Source organism: Puntigrus tetrazona, chromosome 19, assembly GCF_018831695.1.
Source record: "Puntigrus tetrazona isolate hp1 chromosome 19, ASM1883169v1, whole genome shotgun sequence".
NCBI classification, from domain to species: domain Eukaryota; kingdom Metazoa; phylum Chordata; class Actinopteri; order Cypriniformes; family Cyprinidae; genus Puntigrus; species Puntigrus tetrazona.
Genome location: NC_056717.1, coordinates 14267657 through 14278272, shown reverse-complemented (window position 1 = coordinate 14278272; position 10616 = coordinate 14267657). Strand labels below are relative to the sequence as shown.

At 38.2% G+C, this 10616-nt stretch overlaps 1 long non-coding RNA gene across 1 annotated transcript; it reads left to right on the top strand.

Annotated features, from left to right (window-relative positions):
- Positions 1–5554: 5554 nt before the first annotated feature.
- On the top strand, positions 5555–10006 carry LOC122324095. The gene is made up of 3 exons (XR_006247102.1): positions 5555–5727; positions 6820–6867; positions 8850–10006. It is a non-coding gene; the product is annotated as an uncharacterized LOC122324095 (long non-coding RNA).
- Positions 10007–10616: the final 610 nt, after the last annotated feature.

Genomic DNA, 10616 nt, shown 5'->3' with positions numbered 1-10616 from the left:
CTGGCAGGTCATGTTGGTCTTCAGATAGTACTTCATAGCATTCTCTTTTCTTTTATCTTGTTTCGAACTCTGACATCAATTTGGGCATAAATTACCAGCCCAGAAATCCTTTGAATACATTGTGTGGTAAATTGGCAATTTAAAAAAACTTTCATTTGTTGGCACAAGGTAAAACGTTTAATAACACATCATTCAGGACATATTATTACCACGTTTAGATTTTTGAAAGGAAAGACAAATTCAGTTGTGTAAAGGAAATTGTATGGATGGGATTTACTTTGAAAAAGTAAATTAATCGGATTAGCATATTAAGTAAGTATATAAAAGTATATTAATCAGACACAAGCTAGTTCAGTAATATGCTTCTTGCTTTGCAGTGTAGAAGCAAAATAGTGGACAGAAGGAACAATCCGCAGTCACAAAGGCAGCTGGTTATGGAGAGACTTGCGTCTTCTCATTGGTTCTGGGCCAGGAATGAACAAAGTTATTTTAACTTCTCATTATGATGCGATAATTAGACACCAATTCGGGACCAAGAGATGGAAAAATGTTCCCAGCCCTCCTCCTCCTCTGCAATGGGCAGTATAATTTTTTTTTCAAAATAGACTTTTTCCTCTGTTCATGTTTACTTTATGCATGCATGAATGAAAGGCTTTAATATCAAGTCTTTGTTTATAATCATGCCATTTTGGCATGCCTGCAGAGAGTCGCTCATGCAGCCACTTAACTGAGGCTCTGTAGCTATAATGATTTGTGTCTGAATGGTAAATCCATAATGTGGGACAGCATGAGATGATTGGTCCTCTGTGCTGGCATCTGCTCTCTACGGTCTTATCTGATGTGGATTTCTATGGAGCTTTTCAGAATTTACTCTGCTGATTTCCTCTAGGATGGCTGTTGGCATATGAAGCGTGTTTTTAAGTGCAGAATGGTTTTGTGTGCTCAGATGGTCCTTTATGTTTATACTGCAATATATTTTAATTGTACTAACCGTAACAGAGATATCTTTAAGACGTGGAATCTGGAATGGCACAGAACAATATCAGTCTGTGGACAATATCAGATTGTAAGATTAGAGTAAAAAAATAAACCCACCTCGAGTGGCCTAAAAGTGTGAAAGCTATACTCGTATTTATTAAGGTGATATCTAATTGCCATCTCATCCTGAAGACTGTATCTCTTTTGGCGATAACCTCTTTAAAGTGGGTTGGGGATCTGCAGGCCCTTTTAGAGGCCCCCTCTTTTTTCGATTTTGTGACCGGTCTAGCCAAAGAGTTTTTGTACCCTTGTGCAGGGTATGTTTCTAAGGGCCCCTCTTCAATACCATAGCCCATTGTGCTGCTTTCAGAAGTTCTGATGAGAGTACACCAAGACGGTGTTTCATAGCTTCTGCTCTCCTAGCTGAGGTGGTAGACCATTCTCCAATCCAGAGCTCCTTCTACAAGGAAAGTGTACAAGAAGAAGTGGAGGTTCTTTACTTTACTTTGGCACTTTCAGTGGCCCTCTTTGGCAAACTTTGCACCCGGACTGGTACACAAGGTGTATTCCTAAGGTCCTCAAGGTTGCACCATGGCCCATTGTACTATAGGCCTTTCATCCTCTTCCTCTGTACCAGAAGTGTACACCCTGAAGTGGAAATTTTCACTTCGTGGTGCAGAGTTCGCCAGCAAGACCCTGTTAACTGCCCAGGTGCTACAATTCTGGAGTACTTGCTGGCTAGATTTTCTGCAGGGGTGTCCCACTTCACATTCTCAACTTGCCACTCACAGTTCGATGGAAAAATGGTGGGTACACAGCCCCTGGTGATACACTTCCTCCGCAGGCCAGTCAAAGCTTAATTGTATGTGTCCAGTTTGAGCAATGGACACATATGTCCACAGAGCTGCCCTGTGGATGAAGGAGGATCAACTGCTGGTATCCGTCCTCTTGCCTTAGACACACTGGGCAGGGATTGAAAGTCTGGTGGCATGGGCATCTCGTTTCCAAAGAGTTGTATGATGCAGCTCGAGCTCCAGAAAAGGAACTTCTCCAGGTTGCGTAAGTAACCAGGGTTTCTTGCATGAACTCGAGCTGTGTCTCAGTGCCATACTTCCGGCATCCCTACCAGCGTAGTTTCTCATGACTTGAGGCTGACGTCGGCTTTGCCACACATGCTTTTATGCTTCCTGGTCTCTGACCTTACCGCCTATGACATCATGCCCTTTCATTGGACAGATTGCACAGCAGATTCAGAACGTAGTCACATTAGAGAGCTGAACCATTTAAAAATCAGTTCATTAGAAACCAATGCTTGGTGCAGTTATTATGAGTGAGTTTTGTGTGTTAGTGTTTTAGGTTAGGCGTCGACACGAGAATACAGCATTAGACTGTTGTGATCTTCAGTCTGGAGACTGCTGATGTCAGCTCTTCTCGCAGCCGTATTCATAGAAAATTGCCCTATTTCTCTCAGCCTCTTATTCAGCCTGGCCTTGTGTTGGTGGATAATTTATCGGCTTCTTAACCAGCAAGCAAAATGTAAACATACACTCGAGTTCACAGCCCAAAAACTCGACATTTATTTCATGAAGGCAACCACCAGAAGCATAATAAGTAAAGAGATCTTTATTGCTACAGTATAAGGGGGAAATGTTTTAAAATGTGAAAAAACCACTATAAGGTTTAGTATGGGGGCATTAAAGTGAGTGTAAAAAAAGTGCGCTCCAATGTGTGGAGTAACGTATTTGTTTAGTCTGATTTCTTTATTTATCATAGGATTTACAAGACTGCTTCCATTGCAGTAGTGCATTCGATGCATAATGAGCACTTTATTAAAAACATTTTCAAAGCCCATTACTGATATTAAATACTTTAGATTTACCTGAATATCTTTATTCTGGACAGAAAAAATTCTTCATTATAACAGATTTGGGGAAATATAGCATTATATCACTTGCTCACCAATGGATCCTATGTGTTATCAGAATGAGAGTCCAAACAGCTGATAAAAATATCACAGGAATCCACACAACACCAATTCATCAGTTAACATCTTGGGAAGTGAAAAGCTATGCTTTAATAATTAACAAATCCATCATTTTAACTTTATCATTGCTTCTGGCCAGTCCATAATCCATAATAAACAGGCATATTTTCTAAGAACATAGAACTTTTTCCTTGAGCAATTGAATCAGACAACGTTTTCACCAGAGAAAGCAATATTACAGATAGAGGACTTGCATTTTATCCGAATTGTGTTTGTTTGTTACAAATACAGCTTGTGGAGCTGTTTGGATTAAATCTGATGATACTGCAGAGGGTGACAGGTGGTGAGCAGGTGATGTTCAAAAAAAAAACCACCTTTAATTCCTTTACTCTTAAATGGCCTGAGGGTGAGTACATTTTCTGCAAATTTCTCTTTTTGTGAGAATTATAATTATTATTATTTTGTAACAAATGACGCACACAGTTTTTTATTGAACACACCATTAGCAAAAATTAGGTAAATACATACAGGTGCATATTTTTGCATCCCAGGTTGATGAAAAACATGTCCCTGTGGCAACATTTTTGCAAAAATGATATTCACTGTTTAAAGATGATATTCCGATATTTACATTTTATATGAAAGTAATTTTACCAGAATTCAGATTATGAAAAGATTCTCAGAATCTAATTAAACTTGCAAAACAAGAACACCTGCCTTTTCTATTCGACTCCTCTCCTCACTTTTTCTTCTCTATTTCACTCTGTTCAGTGCTCACTAAATCTATGGCCTTGTGAACAGGGTGATTATCACCTGATTGACCTTGAGGTCAGTCGGGGCTTTGAGAGGGTTCCCATTCCTGCGTGAGTGGAGAATGAATAAAAAATGATAACCCTCATAGAATACAGATGAAACGTCATCTCACATAAGCTTCTCGCCACGAGACAAGCATCATGCACAACTTACCAACAATCCACTATTTGATAAAATGAAGGAATTCATGCTGGCCAGAGCCATTTACTCATCACAGGTTTATTGCGCACTGATGAAACCAATGTGACTTGTGTTGATGAACGTGAATTCAATCTCTGCCGGCGCCTTACAGCATGAGTGTAGCTGATTGCACCGATAACATTTGTAAAACCTGAGCTCCTTGCAAATTGCTTTTTGGATTGTGACACTCGAATTTGGTGACGCAAACTGCATCTTTATAGCATTTAGTTCAATTAACTGGGGTTTTACTACTGTCACTTAATATCCGCGTCCTAAGACTACTTGTAAAAATCAGGGTAGATTTTTTTTTTTTAGATCCTGATGTTTCTACTGGAAATTGTGCACTTTGAAATTGAGTTTTAAAGGCCCATTTATGTGTAAAATTATTCTATATCCACTGTCAACCATGGCAGCATCAGATTTTTAAGCTAGCTGACAAATGAAGCATGTTTAGCCACACAGGAGCTTATGAAAATAAACATTCATGGCACTCCATTAGCATATAGTCATAAAATATAGTATAATACCTGCAGTATAATGAGGTGACATCAGTGGTCCAATCTGCATCCTACATCTCAACGTTTTCAGTTCTGCGAGGATTTAGGCCACGTTAGCCAAGCTAGCACTGAAACAAAAGAGGCATGTGCCTCAGGTAATTTCCTCGCAGTTTCTTTCAGGCACTCCACAACTGCAAACCCTCAGGCTTTGGTGCTGCAAGCCAAGGAACATGTTTCTCATTATCAACAAAAACAAAACCGAGAAACCATATGTCAAAACAAGCAGGCTTTTTGTTCGTCTAAACAGTTCTGACAGTGCAACCACGACAAATGGAGGAGAAAAGAGGAGGGAACTGTTAATCGAGATAAATGCACTGCATAGAGCTAAAAGAGGTCCAGCATTGCTTTTTAAGAGAATTGAATTACTCTGCACTGAGATGTATGGCTTTTGTGGTGAATCCAAAATAACCAGTTTTATTTATACACAAACGGTTTTTATTTGATTGCTGAAATAGGTTTTTGACAAGCCTTAAAAATTAAAATAATGCTACAAAACGTTTCCATAAGTATCTTAAAAAGTACTTGTTGTTTGAAGAGCCATCTGCTGAAAACGAGTGCCCCCAATCTCAGAGCAAAATATGGCATTTTAGTGCATTTTATGTTCTGTAATCATATCCTACTGATAATTCCTAAAATTATAATATGTTTAAACTAATCATTTATACCACAGGAAAGAGCTGTTCAGGGTCTATTTCAACTTTATGCAAAGCTTACCGTGCATCTATATTATCATTGTTGTTGTTATTATCATCATCATCATCATTATTATTATTATAATGTGTGTTGCAGATTTTCTTAATAAACTTAATACCTCTACATCAAACGTTCAGCAATGTTTAATGTAATGACATTTGCTAAATGATCCTACTCTCTAAAAGATATCACTGAAATAACTGTCTTGAGATATGACAGCCATATTCTCTACAGAAAAATACAAAGTGCTGGGGACCCGCCTCAGGACCAGCAGCCATTTTTGAGGCGCTTTCAATCTGTCAATCATTTTGCGCGTTCACAGCCGACGGACCATATGGGAGGCCGGAAACTGAGCGCGCGATGCAAGACGCGTTTTGATTGGTTTGAATGATCAAAATTGTCCTAAAACGAATACGAGACGACGGACGCAAGAGGACGCGAATAAAGCCTTTCATAGCTGGAAAAAAAACATACACTTGAAAACGCTTGAAAACAGACACCGAAGTTGTTTCTGCCTGACAGGTAAATATACTGTTTGTACGCTTTTTTTTTGCGTCGAAGAGTCGTAGTTGTAGAAAGAGAGGGCGTCTGAAGTCTGGCGGAAGTTCTAGCAGGTAACATCACGTACAGTACCTGCCAGTCCTTTGAATGAAAACATCACTTACAGTACTTACCTGTGGATTGAGCTTTCCTAGGCCACCAGGCCCGAAACACTAAGCTTTTAAGGATACTCGACGTCTATACAATGCTTTTAGTCCTTCCATCTGCCCACACACTTTAACCACGAACAACTGAGACAAGAGCTGGGCTTTCATTTCCCCCCTTCCTTTTCAGTGCTAAATAACAAGCTGGCCTCGATAAATGGAAACCCCTCAACTTGTATTTATTCTCTTGCCTTTGCATTGAAATTTAAACTGTCCCTACACAAAATCCCATTTCCAAAAAACAGTGAAAGTAAAAAAAAAAAAAGGCAAAAAGCCGCATTGGAAAATAATTGACTGCTTGACAAATAAACAGGAGTGAAAAAGGTTGCAGAGCCCATAAAATAAATTGAGGAGGGTAAATAGCGTGTTGCTTTTCTGTGGCCCTGGTGCTTGTGATGAAGTATACAGATTTGCAATTTCCACAGGCAAAGACAAGCCCAATAAACCTCATAATAACATGCAGGGTTAACAGAGGTGTTGTTTTCACCTAGACAGTCATGGCTATAAATTCGCGTTTAAACTAGCTGAACATGGTTAGGCGTGGTATATTTATTACCCAATGCCCTAGCGGGTTGCGATGGGCCTTTGTTTTTTTTTGTTTTTTTGTTTTTTTCCGCTTTATGGCTGTCTGTTAAGTTTATATTTTCCTTGGCTCTATGGCTAATCAATAGTCACATATTGAAGGCATAGATCTTAAGAATAACTCGCTGAATCTTGCTGGTCTTTCCCGAAATGCGAACGTGTAACAAATTTCATTACCAGTTTCAATAATGAAAACAGCGGGGATGTGAGTAGTTCATCAGGATGTGTATGTATGTGTGTGTGTGTGTGTGTGTGTGTGTGTGTGTGTTTGTGTGAGAGAGAGGGAGAGAAGAAGAAAAGAGGTTTCAGCTTTTTGTTTCTTTTACAGTGATCCTGACACGAACCAAGGCGTCTCCTGTGCTGATGGTAAACAATGGTGAGTATAAGTGTATTTTGAAAGAAAGGGGCAGTCAGGCAGCAGCACTGGGATGGCTCTGGGGCTGGGAGACATATTTATTTACTTAAGCGATGTGTGTATATTTGGCTCCGTCGGATTGTTCTCTCTGAGGTAGCAGGCCGGTGGTGACCCTGCGGCTCCCTGCTGCTCCCTGTGTGAGAGGGTTAGCCTGCTGCTGCTACAGGGCCCTGCTGATAAGACAAGGCTGCCCTGACACTGCCCAATGAAGAGCGACCCAGAGAAAGACAACAAACATTGCCTAACGCCTCCATGCTGCGACCAATTTAAAACACAGAAGCGGGCTCTAAAAACCTGAATACAATGGATATTGAACACAGACACACCTGAGGGACAAACAAATAGACTGCTGTTTATAGGATTGCAGTCGGTTCTCTGTGTCTGTAGTATTTTTTTTTTTTAGAGAAAACGTTTATACTACATAAACGCTAAACATTTTTTTATGCTACACTGGAAGTGCAGTAATTAGTTTGTAGTACTGAATAATTGGGAAATTTATGTATCGTACCCTTAAAAGTTAGCTCTGTGATGATCTCAGATGGTAATGCTACAGATATGGTACTTGGAAACTAAAATGTATACCATGACGTTTAGAACTAACTTGAGAATACTGTGGTACTGCTGTGGTATCATAAATACTGTAGTAATATGATATGATAGTATAAGGTGCTTTAGTAGCATTTTGTCCATACTTCTAAAAGAACTTCAGTATATTATGATACTGGCCTTCAAAAATGTACGACACTTAAGTCTTTAAGTGTAAAAATGACTTTAATTAGATATAGATTTAGATAAAAAAAAAAAAAAGAAGAAATAAAGTATAAACACACACACACATCTTTTTGTTAAATAAGATTTTTTTATTTATTTTTTGACAGAAGTGTGTTTTGTGCTCACCAAGATTTTTATATATACTTTGTTATAATTTTATTTTGTTTGATCAGATACATAGTAAAAATGTAGTATTGTGAGTTATTAAAAAAAAAAAGTTTTCTTCAAATTATTCTAGTGATGAATTCTCAGTTACATAATCCTCAAAAATCATTATAATAAGCTGTTTTGGTGTTCAAAAAACATTTCAACATGAAAATGTTTTTTTTGTGGAAACTGTGATGCTTTTTTCAGGATTTATTTGATTAATAGAAAGTTAAAAAACGTAAATTATTTAAAGTTGAAATATTTTGTAATATTGTAAATGTCTTCACTATCACTTTTGATCAATTTAATGCATCCGCAAAAAAACATTTAGGCAGGTTTTGGTTTCAGATGTTAGTGGAACATGCTTAATGAGATGAGCTACATCAGTAGTAACTCTGCAAGGACACCTGTGGAGACTTGCAAATGATTTATCACTTAATATAAAGTTCAGAAAATCATCTTTTTTTTTCTTATAGGTTACATGATATTTTGTTATCTGATGCAATGAAATTCATAAAGTGTCTGAGTACTTTTCACAGCTGCTGTAAAAAAACATTTTAGAAATAAAAATATAGGAAATACGTTATAATAATATTCTTTACCAGAATATGCTATACAAGTTCAAAAAAAGGCACACAGCTGCAAAGGTACTGAAAGCTCCTCAGCATCTGTTTGCAAATGCAGTTACACATCGCCTCTCAACTCTCCTGTCAGGCTTTTGTCTTGTGCCTGTTAATATGATGAAAACTGCTGCGATGATTTTATTAATAAATCCAAACTGGAACGCTGCAAACCTGTTGCCCATATGTTACATATATGTGGACTCCATCATCAAATCAAAACCAGCAGCTGCTGTGACTGTTAAAAAAAGCCAGCTGAATAGTAGTACAGTTGTCTACGCTGGATAGAATAATATGTTTATTATACTGGCAATGGAGTGCCATTGCCAGGAAATACATAATATATATACAGCGATGTATAGGAATATATTACTCATCCCTTGTGTGGTGTGGGCCTCCTCGCAGGTAATGGATCCAGCACATGGTTTTGGACACACTCCTGCATCCCTTCATCACAGATTGAGCGATGAACCCCTGACTGTAAGTGCATTACAGACCTGACTCTCCGGCTACAGTCCTGCCTTTAAAGATACTGCATTTAGCCCGTTCAGAAGGGTTTTTCTTTCCTTCCTAAACACAGAGCTGAATGTCGCTCATTTATTTCAGCCGCTCTCCTATGAGGAAACATCGGAACATGCCAATGAGCAATGTGATTAGGCTCAGTCGAACCTGAGAGATTGTTATTTTTGCATCAGTGCCAGGGTATAAAAGCACACCTTGTACATTATGTGATACGCTCGAGCTCAGCGTCTCTGACAAGGGGGGAAAAAATATAGTGCTGTGTTGGTTACGGTGTGTTATAGCCACTGTTCCTTTTTAATGATTTGGACTTTCCCCCGCCGCCGGGACCCAGAACTCTGCGCAATATATCTAAATTCATATTATGTCCATTTTGTTTTCACACATTGTCTTTATTGTGCGCTGTAAGTTTTGTGGCGTGTACTCACATTTAAGGTGTTTGCTGATTTATTCTGCTATCTTTTAGTTTGATAATTAATCACACTTTCCAAGGTGTTCCATTTAGCCGCCACGCACGTTTTAAGAGGTGATATATTCTCGTACGTCTTAAAAAATCCATCGTTCATGCAAAGTACTAGTTAAAAAATGTAATGCACCATCATTACTCATCTTATGTCTCAGTGAATTGCTTTTTTGATGAGAAAAAATAAAGCTAGAGAATGTGCAAGCAAGATGAATCAAAAACACATGAATGAATCAACAATTTATTACAATCACAATTCGGGGGGCTGATTGCAATCAGATGATGTCGTATACGTTTCAGTTGATTGCTTTATATGTATCATTCCAGTTCCACCTCATCCCAGTCTCACGTTTAGAACCTGTAGAGCCTATCATGAGGTTTAGCATATATTATTAGTTATAGTAATCGTTTTGCATTACCGTAACTCTACTGACAAATCACTGCTTGAGAGAGAAGTCTGTGGATGTTCTGCATTCAAACTCGCATGAATCCTGAATAAATATCCTATTAAATTAATCTTCAAGTCTGGAAAGTAAATAAACGGAGGCACCAAACTGCCACCTGTCACCTTCCTCCTTTATGTAACATACTGTACAAATACAGACTTTTCTACTGTACTTTATGAAGGACTGCCATTGATCCACAAATAACACTTGCCGTAACATCAACTGTTTGGCAGGGGCAGGTTTAGTTTGATTTTCCATGCTTTAAAGTTCCCTCAAAGACTTGTTTGCTTACATTATGGGTACCAAATGTTCCCACAAGGAGAGCAAAAATTTCAAACGTATGAGAAAAACAGCTTAAATATCTTCACACTATATATGTGTTATTATAAATATGAAGTAATTTTTTTTTTACGAATTACGAAAAGGGCATAGACAATAACATTAATGACTATATTGTTATTTATATTCTAAATAGTATATCAATAATATAATACACATAATAAGTATGAAATGTTTTTTTGGACAACGTGAAAGGTCTTAAGCAGATTGCCTGACACGTGCGGAAACTGGTTTTGTGAAACCTGTTGAAGCAGAAAATAGGTTTTGATTTTTACAGTAGCATCACATGTATCGCTAATTCAACATTGACAGTATGACAAATGTAATGAAAAATTTGCATAATTTCCCTGCAGCTATACGCTTCCCTCAGGGGACCCCTGAAGCTACTGTGTCATTTATTTTGAA